Source organism: Schistocerca nitens, chromosome 2, assembly GCF_023898315.1.
Source record: "Schistocerca nitens isolate TAMUIC-IGC-003100 chromosome 2, iqSchNite1.1, whole genome shotgun sequence".
Lineage (NCBI taxonomy): Eukaryota > Metazoa > Arthropoda > Insecta > Orthoptera > Acrididae > Schistocerca > Schistocerca nitens.
The window spans coordinates 58,296,814-58,310,723 of NC_064615.1; the positions used below are offsets into that span (position 1 = coordinate 58,296,814).

At 44.8% G+C, this 13,910-nt stretch overlaps 1 pseudogene; it reads left to right on the forward strand.

Moving 5' to 3' along the window:
* The first annotated feature begins 7,336 nt into the window (after positions 1 to 7,336).
* LOC126237925 (5S ribosomal RNA) lies at positions 7,337 to 7,454 on the forward strand (annotated as a pseudogene).
* Positions 7,455 to 13,910: the final 6,456 nt, after the last annotated feature.

Sequence of the window (13,910 nt, forward strand, 5' to 3'; positions counted from 1 at the left end):
TTGTTTGACTTTGCCGTGTAAGTATTTTGTCTTAATAGTGTGTAGAAATTTTGTAACCTACATTTCGTTTTCAACTCCTCTTACAAAATCAATCTTGATCTCATTTGCACGTGGAGTCTTGGAACATACATCATTTAGATTTCATGTAATATTGGATTTCAATGTCAAATTTCTGCAAAGCGAGGGTCCACCAAGCAAATCAATTACGTATCACTGTAGCAAAGATACTGCTCGATGGTTTGTCCAGCATTGGTATTTCATCCTATCAGAAAATTACGTAACCAATCAAAGCCCCAAACAATTGTGAGTTATTCGTGCTTTGTCATGGTCGTGGTGTTGCCACTCTAGGGTAACTATTTGTAAAATAGGGCTGGGCAAACGATACGGGCTCGAAATTTCCCTACATGCCGCAGCGTTCGATACAGTACGGAGCTTGTTCGAACAATCACTTCATATTTGACTCATGGGGCGCGAATGCAAGGGATACGCAGGAAACTATGAACTAGCCACCAAAATAAGCTCTTGCTCTACTTGAAATTTGACAACTTAGTGGAATAGTGGAGAAAATAGGATTAAATCCTTCCAGTCCACAATCTACTATTGTCTTTGAACAAATTTATGATACGAATTCTCATTCAGCATTGGTATGTATGAACATAAAAGTGTCAACATTTTGTTGATTTTTAAGTAAAGGTAACAGACAAAGACGAAAATGTTGTCCTCCAAAAATATTACTTGACTGAACGCAGTATAATATTTTATTTCTTTATCAGAAGCGTTAATGATTTGCCAAGTAGGTTGCAAATGAGCTATTCAATCCCCGTTCACGTATTAGAATAAGAGATAAAAACGTCACGATGTTTTAATCAGCTCGAAAACGAGACGGCAACGTGCAGATGAAACAATAAAAACAATTAATCAAGAATTAAACGCCGAACTAACGAAATTATCGTACTACAGTGACGGTAATCTACATCAAGAGAATTACAGCAGCAAGACCTCTCTTGGAAATAGTACCGTCAGTCGTGACTAGGCCGCGCGACGAGCGAAATCTCGAGAATTGGACAGAATCATGATTTCAGTCTTTTATTTATTCATTAGGCGTCGTTATTACACATGACCTGCACCATGCACGATAGTTCAGTCCGTTTTTATATATTTTTTATTATTAAAATCTGTAGTGAATTAAAAGCCCTGAGACAGGTCGTAGTGACAATGCCAGCAAATGTCACTAGATCGCAGACCGATCAAAATATCGGAAAGAAGCGACGATTTCGCGAACCGTCATGTAAACTGTTCCGACAGTTCGAGACGTGTTCAAACACAGCCCTAGTAAAAGGCGTCGTGGCGCAGTAGAACTATTCATTACAGTATCTTTGTACGACTCTTTTTCTCTTTGGAACACATAAATCATCATGTTGTTGTGAAAGCAAGCGGAACCTCTCACTTATTAAGTTGAAACTGTACCAAATAGTTTCTAGTGATGAAATCCGGGAAAGGATCCGCACAGCCGACAACTGGAAGAATTTCTAGGATCAACTCTTCCTCCTTTGCTAATAATAAGAAGAAGGTACGCAGTCATATTAAGGTATGATGAGCAACATTACATTCAGGCTTGCGGATAGGGACTGTTTCACGCCTGTTATACCGTTAGCTTTGATATGCTTTTCGAGAAAATTATAAGCCCATTACAGGGCCATTACTGCTGGTAATACTGCTGTGAGATTACTGCATAACTGGGTATACTGAAGAATGGCGTAGCTCGCGACTGTTCTAGCCTCTCGGTAGATTTCCGCATTGCTTTTGTCAACAGCAGCTTCGTCTTTTGTTTGCTTGCTGCTGCTGCCATAGTTTTGATTTATACACGACAACTACTGTCTTGTGAGAAGATTATTAAGTACTTATACTACTCTAGATACGTCGGCGGAAGAACGAAGTACCCTGAAAAGAAAGCGAACTCATTAGAGATCGAATATTACTCGATTCGTCACCGCGTACGGAGAATTCTCAGCTGAGACAACAATCCGCTTTTAGACACTACGAGTCTCGTTTGGAGGACACACTGTCTATTGTTGAACTGCAGAACGACCAAAAACACGATAGTTTGTGAAAGGAGGGTTTACAGTACAGGTATAGTTCTATAAGAGGACTATAACGATAAAGTGAAGCTCGCCCTTACGGTCGTGTCCGACGGTATCGAAAGAACACTTTCTGAATCTATGACATTTCCAAGAACGAATAATGTTGTCCCCCCGGCCAGTGCCATTTCTACGATACTCGAATTACCGTTGATTAAATTAGAGCTTTCCTCAAGAGACTATTTGAGATGGCACAAGTTTGGGAACGATCTGAAAAATAGCGGACCCTCTTTGTCCACTGTAAATAAGCATGCCTTTTTTCGAAGATAATTCGAACCGCTTCCACTTTCGAGGATAGAAAGAAAATTCTGCGGGAAAGGTACGGTTCATTCAGGCACACCTATATTATTCGTCAATGATTGCTCCTATTCAGATCGTATCTCCGGAAAACCTTAATTTAAAATTCACAGAATGCAGCCTTAGAATACGGGCATTAATATCATTAGACACAACTAGCTCTTTATTTACATGAAGTGCTGAGTGCTATTGACAGGGGATTTCAGATCGACTCCGTATTCCTGGATTTCCGGAAGGCTTTTGACACTGTACCACGCAAACGGCGTGCTTATGGAATATCGTCTCAATTATGTGACTGGATTCATGATTTCCTGTCAGAGAGGTCACAGTTCGTAGTAATTGACGGGAAGTCATCGAGTAAAACAGAAGTGATTTCAGGCGTTCCCCAAGGTAGTGTTATAGGCCCTTTGCTGTTCCTTATCTATATAAACGATTTGGGAGACAATCTGAGCAGCTGTCTTAGGTTGTTTGCAGATGACGCTGTCGTTTATCGACTAATAAAGCCATTAGAAGAGGAAAACAAATAGCAAAACGATTTAGAAAAAATATCTGAATGGTGCGAAAAGTGGCAGTTGACCCTAAATAACGAAAAGTGTGAGGTCATCCACATGAGTGCGAAAAGGAACTCGTTAAACTTCGGTTACACGATAAATCAGTCTGATCTAAAAGCCGTAAATTCAACTAAATACCTAGATATTATAATTACGAATAACTTAAATTGGAAGGAACATATACAAAATGTAGTGGGGAAGGCTAACCAAAGGCTGCGTTTTATTGGCAGGACACTTAGAAAATGTAACAGACCTACTAAGGAGACTGCCTACACTACGCTTGTCCGTCCTCTTTTAGAATACTACTGCGCGGTGTGAGATCCTTACCAGGTAGGACTGACGGAGTACATCGAAAAAGTTCAGAGAAAGGCAGCACGTTTTGTATTATCGCGATATATGGGAGAGAGTGTCACAGAAATGATACAGGATTTGGGCTGGACATCATTAAAAGAAACGCGTTTTTCGTTGCGATGGGATCTTCTGACGAAATTCCAATCTCCAACTTTCTCCTCCGAAAGCGAAAATATTTTATTGACACCGACCTACATAGGGCGGAACGATCACCACGATAAAATAAGAGAAATCAGAGCTCGTACAGAAAGATATAGGTGTTCATTCTTTCCCCGCGCTATACGAGATTGGAATAATAGAGAATTGTGAAGGTGGTTCGATGAACCCTCTGCCAGGTACTTAAATGTGAGTTGCAGAGTATCCATGTAGATCTAGATGTAGATGTAGATGACATCGGTGCCTCTAGCAAAGTCTTAGTTCCGAAGATATCGTGCCCTCCCAAAAGAAGTCTGTCGTCACTGGATAATCCGCGTAAGAAGACATAACTTCTCTGAAGGAGATGTCTTAGAGTTAAAAAAAAAATTTTAGTGGAAGAAGTAGACGGAGCGCAGAAGGTCCGTGGTGAAGTACAACCAGATACATACTTTCTACCCACGGGTTCAGCTCTTAACATGCAATCTAAAAAGAACTAATTCTAAATAAAATAACAAGCGAACGTCAGAATTGTATTGCGTGTTCTGTGCACAAAACGGTCATTGGGCTCAGGTATGCCACACCGCACACCGTACTAGACTCACAGGAGTGTCTCAGCATACTAAAGTCGCATTAACTTCTCTTTCCTTTGCCGCAAGGAAGGCCCTACTAGTAGTAGGGAGATGGGGGCATCACGCCAATTATAATATCAAATCGATATGCATATTAATTAAATTTATCAATTAATTCCCCCTGCCAACCACCCCACTCCAGCCCCGGATTTTTCTCAGCCTGCATTTGGGCCCCAGCCCCTCCTCCCCTCTCCACCCTCCGCCTCCCTATCCTCTCTCCCATGTGCCCTATTGGATGGAATTTCGAATTTTGGCAGGAATTTCGAATTTTGGTAGGAATTTCTTTGTCCCAAGGCTGTGCTGACATCTCATCCCACCCGGTGCCCAGAAATAGCGGGAAATTAAAATTGGCGTTGCCCCTTCCAGGAGCTGTACCCCAGTCTTTCTGGACGGGAAACCTAAGTGCAACCGCCTAACACAATTATACCACCAGAGGCGCTTGTAATTGATGGGGAATTAAAAATGGCAGTGCTCTTTCTGGCACTCGAACCCTGGTTCTACTGGGTGGAAAGCCAAGTGCACTCCCAAACACATGGCACCTGTCCAGATGCAGGAGTGGAAGGTTAGGTTAGTGTACTTTATTTATGTTAGTCAGGAAAATGAAGTAAAGATAGGTCGTAATTGTGTAATTAATCATAAAGATCGATCTAATTATTCAAGTGTTTGTAGTATTGCACAAGGACAGCCTAAAATCGCAGTACAGCTCAAAAACTGATGATACGATAAAACCGGTGTTGTCCTGCTAGGAAAAAATTTCGCAGTATCACTCGAAACTACTGACATACACTCAAACTCTATCCTTCACCCACAAATTGGCGTGTAAACGGCAGGGGTGTAAGGTACTACCTTCCTTCTTTTTGGCTTGAGATATTTTCAAGGAACTACATGCTGTTGCTGGATGGAGAGGAGTTTTAAATGTGTATTACCTGTAAGCATACAGCTGAGGATAGTATCTATCGTTGTTTTACGTCAGAATTCGCTACAGACACTTGCTCAAAAACCACCCTGCAGCCCAGGTAGCCGAAGCCAATACACGCTACCATAAATGATGGAACAATGCATCACAGTTCTAATTACACTTCGAAATTTGGGTCATAGTGCGACAAATGTACTGGGGAAAATCGTCGTCCCAAAAGACTGTAGAGGAGGCAGTAGTTGAACGTACGTTCTCCTCGAGAGGCGCTCACAAACTGCCGAAAACCGAGGCCTTCTTACCTTCGTTCATCCCTCCCCTCCCTCCATCCTTCCATACTTCCATCCATCCACCTACAGAGAGAACAAAGGTTTTTTCAAGTAGCCAGGGGCTCCACCATGCTTTGCATTCTACTTTGCCATGGTCGCTATCCGCCTTTAAGCGACGCTCCTTCGCCAACACAACAGCATGCACAGTCAACTAAACAATAGAAGATAAAAGGACGGCCACCCAAGTGCAACTTATTCGTCTAAAATATTGTGACACATACCCCCATACTCGTATGCCGTCCCCTGGTCAGAGCGCGGCTGTGTATGGCGACCACCCACAATAGCCACACCCTCTCCCCTCGAACACTTTCTTTCAATCTGTTAAACATATTTCTCAGAAACATTGTGAGCCATTCATGGCTCGTGTTCAGGCCGTTTATTGTTTGTCATCTTCAATTACGGTACTGCCACCTAGTTTTCTTATTCCATTTACTGGCGTCACTAACTTCCTTCCTTACTTTCTCGTGAGCGGTAGCAGCATTGCGTATCGATAAGTGCACTGTCGTACCATCTCTGGAGCGACCAATAGTATTTCCGGGTCGTCGTGTGTCTGGCAGTCGTTCGGGATGGACCAGCAGTGCAGTCGGGACGCAGCAGCAGTGAAGTCGGGGGACGGAGCGCCTGTGAGGCACCGATAGCCAGTTCTCGCCGACCGCTGGCGACACACATGAACTGTCCGACGGAGGGATATTGGAGTGGGATGACCGTTGGTTGGTCGTTCGGTTGGTCGTCTAATCGGCCGACGTATACTTGGTCCGTTCACTGTTTGCGGGCCTGGGCAGTCAGTCGGTTGGCGGGGAGCAGCGAGGAAATCTCTGCGGCGCGTAGTTTGGTGGGGCCTGCTGGTTGTCTCTATGCGGTGTCTGAGTGTGTGGTGCTGTTCGTATTGCTATGAGGTTCGTGGGTCACTGATCGTGGACATGAAAGTTGAGTTTTGACTTAATCTACCAGCAAGTCACGACTGTTCACATTGTGTCGTTTGGAGTTCGTTGTCGGCTGTTGGGATATTCGCGCGAGCAACAACGTGTGTTTTCAAGTTGGCAAATTTTAGCCACCCTCCGGTGAAGTTTAACTGTACTTGGTTATTTGAATTGAAGTGCACAGCGGAATCTTCTGCCTTGTGGCCGTTAACGTTCCGGTTACCTGACCTGGTCGTCGACGTAAATTCAGGCAGTGTATTTTCCTCATCGTGTTGTCACTGTCCAGCACGGTGTGTAGTCTGACAGCTCAATATATAATTGGTTGTGGGCGGCAATACCTTCTACATTGTTCCATTGAAGTGCCTATTGTGTACTGGTCGGGTGAAGCGGAGGTTATCTTGTCAGTGGGTCCGTTGGCTGTCGGTCCGTTGGATGTCAGTCTGTTGGGTTGTCGTTGGATCGACAGTGGTTGAGCCGGCTGCCTGCCTCACCTAAGCGAGCGTTAGTGTTTTAATTGCAGGCCGATCCTCGGATCTTCTGAGCGCCCTTGCGTGTACTGCCTTTTCTTGTTTGTTCTTGTTGTTTGTACTTGTATGGCTTCTAACCGATTTTTAGATTAAGGTTGTTTTGCCCTTAAGGCGTCAGAAGGTTTGGGCCTTCAGCCTAATTTAAGAACTGTTTTACGTAAAGCCTTTGGCATTTTTAAAATTAATGTTATTGAGTCTTAAGTGTTGGGCCTTCAGCCGATCTTGAATTTAAGTTGTTTTGCTCTTAAAGTGTCAGATTCTAGGGGTCTTCAGGCGATTTTGAATTAAAGTTGTTCTGTTCTTAAGGTGTTAGATGGTTTGGGCCTTCAGCCTAATTTAAGAACTGTTTTACGTAAGGACTTTAGCATATTTTTTAAAATTAATGTTATTGACTCTTAAGTGTTGGGCCTTCAGCCGATTTTGAATTTAAGTTGTTTGCTCTTAAAGTGTCAGATTCTTTGGGCCTTCAGCCTAATTAAGGAACTGTTTTAAGATTAGGCTTTGCCTTTTAAATTTCTGATTTTGGTTGAGCTTTAAGCTATTGGCGGCAACGGCCTTGCCGCAGTGGATACGCCGGTTTCCGTGAGATCACTGAAGTTAAGCGCTGTCGGGCGTGGTCGGCACTTGGATGGGTGACCCTCCAGGCCGCCATGTGCTGTTGCCATTTTTCGGTGTGCACTCAACCTCGTGATGCCAATTGAGGAGCTACTCAACCGAATAGTAGCGGCTTCGGTCGAGGATACCATCGTAACCATTGGGAGAGCGGTGTGCTGACCTCACGCCCCTCCTATTTGCATCCTCCACTGAGGATGACACGGCGGTCGGATGGTCCCGGTAGTCCACTCGTGGCCTGAAGACGGAGAGCTTAAGTTATTGGCTTTCAGCCGTTTTTAAATTAAAGTGGTGTTTCCCTTAAAGCCTGATGTTGTACGGCGCAATCAGGCGCTAATTAAGTTCCAAATCTAAAGCTGTGTTTTTTTTTTAATTTTTCTTGGCTCTTGTAATGTTTGATCAAATAAAAGGTTGTATGTTCGAGTGTAACAGACAGACGCTTATTTTGGCCCTTTACACAACTTGAACTAGGTGTCCTGTCCTGCGGGTTTAGCGGGGCGTCTCACACTGTACCCCTCTGGAACAACAACAAAATTCTGGAGAGCGCTCCAGATCGCGTTCTCAAATGGCTAGCCGCTCTGGCGAGAGCTTAGCTGTTTATCTGCGGCCCTCTGCGGTCACTGACCTCAGCAGGCCTTGCGCTATTCTCTGCAGTCGCTAGCCGTACACTGCTTGCCTTGAGGCGACGGCCCTTCGCCAACACAAAAGGGAAATTTAGCAGCACCGTCCCACCGCTCGTGCAAGTGCATCTGTATCCGGCGACCACCCACAGTAGACATGCCCCACATCGCCGCAGCTGCCCACTGTTCTGCGTTGGAAAACAACTGCGTTTGATGTGAATGCATCTCCTATAGTCAAACATCCATTAAAAAAGGAAAACACGATTGCGACGATAATAAATGTGCTCTTTCCACGAAAATAGGCGCAGTCCATTTTCTTTTAGTTTTATGCACAAAATCGGTATAGTTTTTACGTTCAACTGTTGGGTGCAATTTGCATCTCATTATTTTGCTACATCCAGCGAAGTGTAACGCCACCGATTACAGATGATCAGCAGAGACATGTCCACCCTGCTTAAAATCAGGAAAAAGAAACTTCGACTATTTTGCTGTGAAAACTACCGATCACCGCAGAACGTCCTCGTTATTTCGAAACCGTCATTGGAGGAAAAAGAAAAAAAGCGAGAATTTAAACTCCAAAGAAAAGATTTCTATATTAAGCAATTTATTTCAGCTTGATGGACAAATTACACGATCTGAGAGCATCTCTAGCGTTCAGTATCTGTAAATAAACTGTCATGCATATGTGTTACAAGCATTTCAGACACGTGAAATAACATTAGAGAATACAATCTTTCGCGCCATTGGCTAACATAATCGGAAAAACACAATGATTTTACGTTTGACATCAACAAGCTATAATTCAAGAGAACATAGCTGTTTTGTAAACTATGGCAGGTCCCCTTTTACCATTGCGATGCTATACCATACTACTGTTTACGAAACGATTCGTGTAAGCCTGTCTCGCCCTGTGAGACTGAAATTTTGTTAAAAGATATCGCCGGAAGGTAAAAAAATTAAAAAAAAGCCTGTCAAGAATCATTGAGTGCTGTCCTGGCCATCTCTTCCACTCACCAGGAGGCACGTCATTGTTACCAAACTGATAGGCTAATTAATTAAATTGATCATGAGAGTCACCTTGCATGGCAAGTAATTTTTTTTCACCAGGTAGGTCAAATGGGAGTGCTTAGAGGCAAGACGATGTTCTTTTCGAGGAACACTACTGAGAAACGACGTTTGAAGCTAACAACAGAGGAATTCTACGACCCACAACGTGCATTTTGCCTAAGGATAGCGCTATTAAAAACATGATAATAACGACTATGTTACTGTCACCCTGCATAAAAAGCGATCTTGAGCCTACAGGCACACATGGATCGCTGATAAAGTTAGGCTTTCTGGTAGAAATGCTGTCTCCAGTTTGGACTCAGGTCTATCCTTTCAACCACATACTTGCATTGGATGCTGTAGAGACGTCTTTTAATAATTACATCACTTGTGAATCATATTCTTCCCACTTTCGTATCCCGAAATGAGTCACCTTGTTTCGAACCTATATTCTAAGGATCCCATACAGCAAAATTCCAGCTCTGCTTTTGATGTAGTCCTTCTGCATCTTGTAACTGCTCCACAGTCTCTACCTCACTCTCCCTGTAGCTTAATCCATGTGATCGTCCCAATTTATGTTGGACTAAAACGGAAGTCGGAGAGCGCTATATCTAAGACCTTCTGCGTCCCGTGGAGACACAGGACGAGTAGAGTTAATGCGACAGAACCGCGTTTTGAGCTGTCAGTGAAAATGGGAACATGTTACAGTAGCTCCACTATTCGTGTACAGTGTGTAAGGCCAGCGCCAAACGAAGCGTTCCCCTGCAAAATGGTTCAAATGGTTCTGAGCACTATGGGACTTAACATCTGAGGTCATCAGTCCCCTAGAACTTAGAACTACTTAAACCTAACTAACATAAGGACAGCACATACATCCATGCCCGAGGCAGGATTCGAACCCGCGACCATAGCGATAGCGCGGTTCCAGACTGTAGCGCCTAGAACCGCTCTGCCACAGCGGCCGGCGTTCCCCTGCAACAAGAGGTAGTAGGAAAGATAGTACGAGCAGTTACAGTGGTGTTTCTTGTTGGGAATATTAGGAAGACTCCACATTATACATGGCATGGAAGAAGGACGAGCATTTTCCTGCTGCATTGCTATACATTTCCAAACTACATGCAGGTACTGCAGTTCGAAGGAGATCTGCGTCTGTCTGGGTGCATTCATGTCTATCACTCAAACATTCTCTTCCACCTCGGTAACATTCTCTTCCAACTTGGTATTTTGTACCATCGGTCAGAGAAAACCTACGAACTATAAAAACTCCACTAACGTCATCCACTAGAGAACTTGACAAGATATTTACGGGTCCCGGTCTTCTGATACATCGAAAACAAATACAATCTGCTTTCTGGCAGTGACCATGTGTAGTAATCCTATTAAATAGACAGGTATTGGTTCATTGAAGCAGGAGGCTCGTAATCAAAGTCGCTTCCACAGACTGGTGTAAAGTATGGAGGACCATATTCAACAGACTATCAATCACACCATAGGGTTTCGCTAGTGTTCCTTCATAATCAGTTTACTACATTGGTTTTCGGTTGCGACACATCCAATCAGTGTACACAGCCATACATTTTATTTTTTCTATCATAACTTAGAAGTCTGTGTCAGCTGCTACTAAACTGACACTATCACGTTTCGAACCTTTGGCTCTCACTGAAAGTTGAACATTGCGTGACATAAACTATACAGCTATCACAATACACATGCTGATAGAAATAAAACAGAGAAGATGTTTGCCGGCCGGGGTGGCCGAACGGTTCTAGGCGCTACAGTCTGGAACCGCGCGACTACTACGGTCGCAGATTCGAATCCTGCCTCGGGCATGGATGAGTGTGATGTCCTTCGGTTAGTTATGTTTAAGTAGTTCTAAGTTCTAGGGGACTGATGACTTCAGAAGTTAAGCCCCATAGTGATCAGAGCCATTAGAGAAGATGTTTCTCATTGACAAAAATATGGAGCAAATGGCAACAAGTGGAAAGCGGAAGAGTTTGCGGCGCTGTAGAGCGCTTCCAGCAGCTATTCGAAGGTGATGACCTGTACAGTTAATCTCATCTTCCCCATCGACAGGATAGCGGATGTCTCGGTGTTCCATTTCGAAAAGCATTGTTCCCTCATTTTGCAGTCATGTACATGATTACTGTTCTGGTGTTGACCATCCCCAGAAGATACTGTTCACAACATGCGTAAGGTAGTACAAATAAAAAGAGGTACTGGTATCTTGTGTCCCCAGAGTATTTCGTGACGGCATACATGAATAAAACGTTCTCGGTTTTCCAGCCGCGTCAATTCGAATAAAATGCTCGAGCTTTCGTTGGCCATCTCCGCCATCGTCGGCAGAAGTTCACTGACTGCCGGGGCTGTTACGGTCTCCCGCTTATATAGACATGATGACATCATCAGCAGCCAATCAGATCGATCCAATGTGGCGCGCGCGCGTAAGTCGACCCAGGCAGCTAGCGGAGCTACTGCCCGTGGCAGCACCGGTGACGTCAGCTGGCGCCAGGGCCAGGCGCCACATTTGAAAATGCCGCTCCCGCGTCGCGCATCTGTCTCTGCTTTCTTTCGATGTCCAGCACCCGTCCCCATGCCCTGCTGAGTGTGTATCCCTGGTCTCTGTTGAAATTGTTGTTGTTTAAGCGAATCTCGGCCGCTTCCTTTATAACGGAGTCCCAATATGTAGTCGCATGAGCCAACACTTTTGTATTTTAGAACTGTATTTTATGTCCGGTTTCTAGACAATGCTCCGCTATGGCCGACTTGTCAAGCTCCCTATGTTTTATATGGAGCTTGTGCTCAGTACAACGCTCTGCAATCGTGCGAATTGTCTGTCCAATGTACATGCTGCCACATTCACAGGGTACACCATACACACCAGACACTCGAAGAGCAACGTCATCCTTAACAGGGCGCAACATATCTCGTATCTTGGGGGCGGGCCGGAACACTGGTCTGTTTCTGCAGCAGACATCCTAACTTACTGCTAGTTGCTCCACAGTATGGCAGGAATACAGTCTGTTTGGCCTCTTCTTCTGATTCACCAGGTGTCTTTCGTCGGCGGCCCTTGAAAGCGTTTGCGATGTCTCTTTTGCTGTATGCATTTTCCCCGAAAACACGTTTTAAGTTCTGCAATTGAGACTGTAGGTCGTCGTCGTCAGAGATAATCTGGGCTCTATGAACCAACGTGTTCAGGACAGGTTTCTTGTGTACAGGGTGGTGGAAACTATTGGCGTTCAAGTACCGATTAGTGTGAGTTGGTTTCCGGTACACTGAATGACCAAGCTGGCCTCCTACCTTCCACTCAACCAAAACATCCAAGAATGGTAGCTTGCCGTGCTTCTCCATCTCGACAGTGAATTTAATGTTGGGATGGACACCATTCATATGTAGTGTATCTTCACCATGAGGCCATATCAGGAAGGTGTCATCAACGTATTGTAGAAAGCAAGATGGCCGTAATGTCGCAGTTTGCAGAGCCTGCTCCTCAAAGTGCTCCATGAAGAAATTTGCGACTGCTGGAGACAGTGGTGATCCCATGGCTGTGCCGTCAGTCATCTCATAATATTCATGGAGTCCCTCTATGAGCTGCATCTTCTGTTGCAGTGCGGCAGTGCGGCATGTGGATTCAGTTTGCAAGATTGTTCTTGCGCGATTGACTCACTACCTTGCTCCTAAGTGAGCCAACCACTCACCAATTACAATATAAAATGGCGTAGGGGCTATGAGAGGTGGCATGAGCCCCGTCTCATATTTCTATCTTACTCAGGGTAATTCGATTTTCCTCTCTAATTGCATGCGATGAAAAGTCGCTATTCTTTCACACACGGACTTCTCACGCACCGTCTCTCGTCAGCCGGGTGGTCCGGTGACAGGCGGGTTCTGCTGATCTTGAAAGGGTTAAGCCAACGGGTACGAGGGAGTCGAGTGGATGCTTTCCAGACGCCGACATTGTCATAAGAGCGGCGGCGACACGCCCACAGGGGCCTGACGGAGTGGCTGGGCTAGAGATTCTGTTACTTCGCAGAGACTTAGTGAAACCACTTTCTGGCGGGTTACCAGCGAGGCGTAGGAATGACTTGTGTTCCCAGGCAGTCTTGGCGGGCAAATTCCCGCATTTTCTGCAAAATCATAACTGTGATTGGCTTACTCAGGAAATAGCTCCGTGACGTAGCAAAATTGGAGCAGAAATTGGCGCCAAGTATCTCCATTGGTGGAATAGTACTGCGTCGGCAATAGAGGGGAATTTTCCACCGGTTTTTCGAGTTGCTGATTGGAACATTTAACCACGGCCACTGTCGTGGGGGCGGGAATGTTCTGTGTTCGGTTTTTACGGGTGCTCCTGAGAGAGTCAGCTCTCGGCTTTCAGCTGGAGTAGGTTACAAGACTGAGCTCTCGCTGCTCTGGACAGCCTGCCTTCCGTTGGCTGTCTAATATACTTTTATTTGATTGTAACTGTTTGACGAAGTTGCTGAAGTTTCGACTTCAACGTAACTTTCCGAGTACAGTTGTCAATTGAGCGTTCTGCGTACAAGCGGCCAATGTTGTTTGTCTTGGGCAGTTTTGGCTAAAGTTGACTGTATCTGAGTTACTGTGTGACTTCGCTTGTTAAAATCAATCACTGTACCGTCAGTGATTGTATGGCGGGCCTTCTTCGTCTCCCTCAGAGGCGCATTTGTATTGCTAGGAAGTCTTTAGTCTGGAACAACCAGACCAGGAGAATTTGTTTCGGGCTATACTCGCGACATTATCATCACCACGACGAAACGTCGAAGCAACCAGCCCTCGCCTCCAGTATGCCAGATCGTGTCCTTGCAGTTAAGAAGACAGCTTGGTAATGT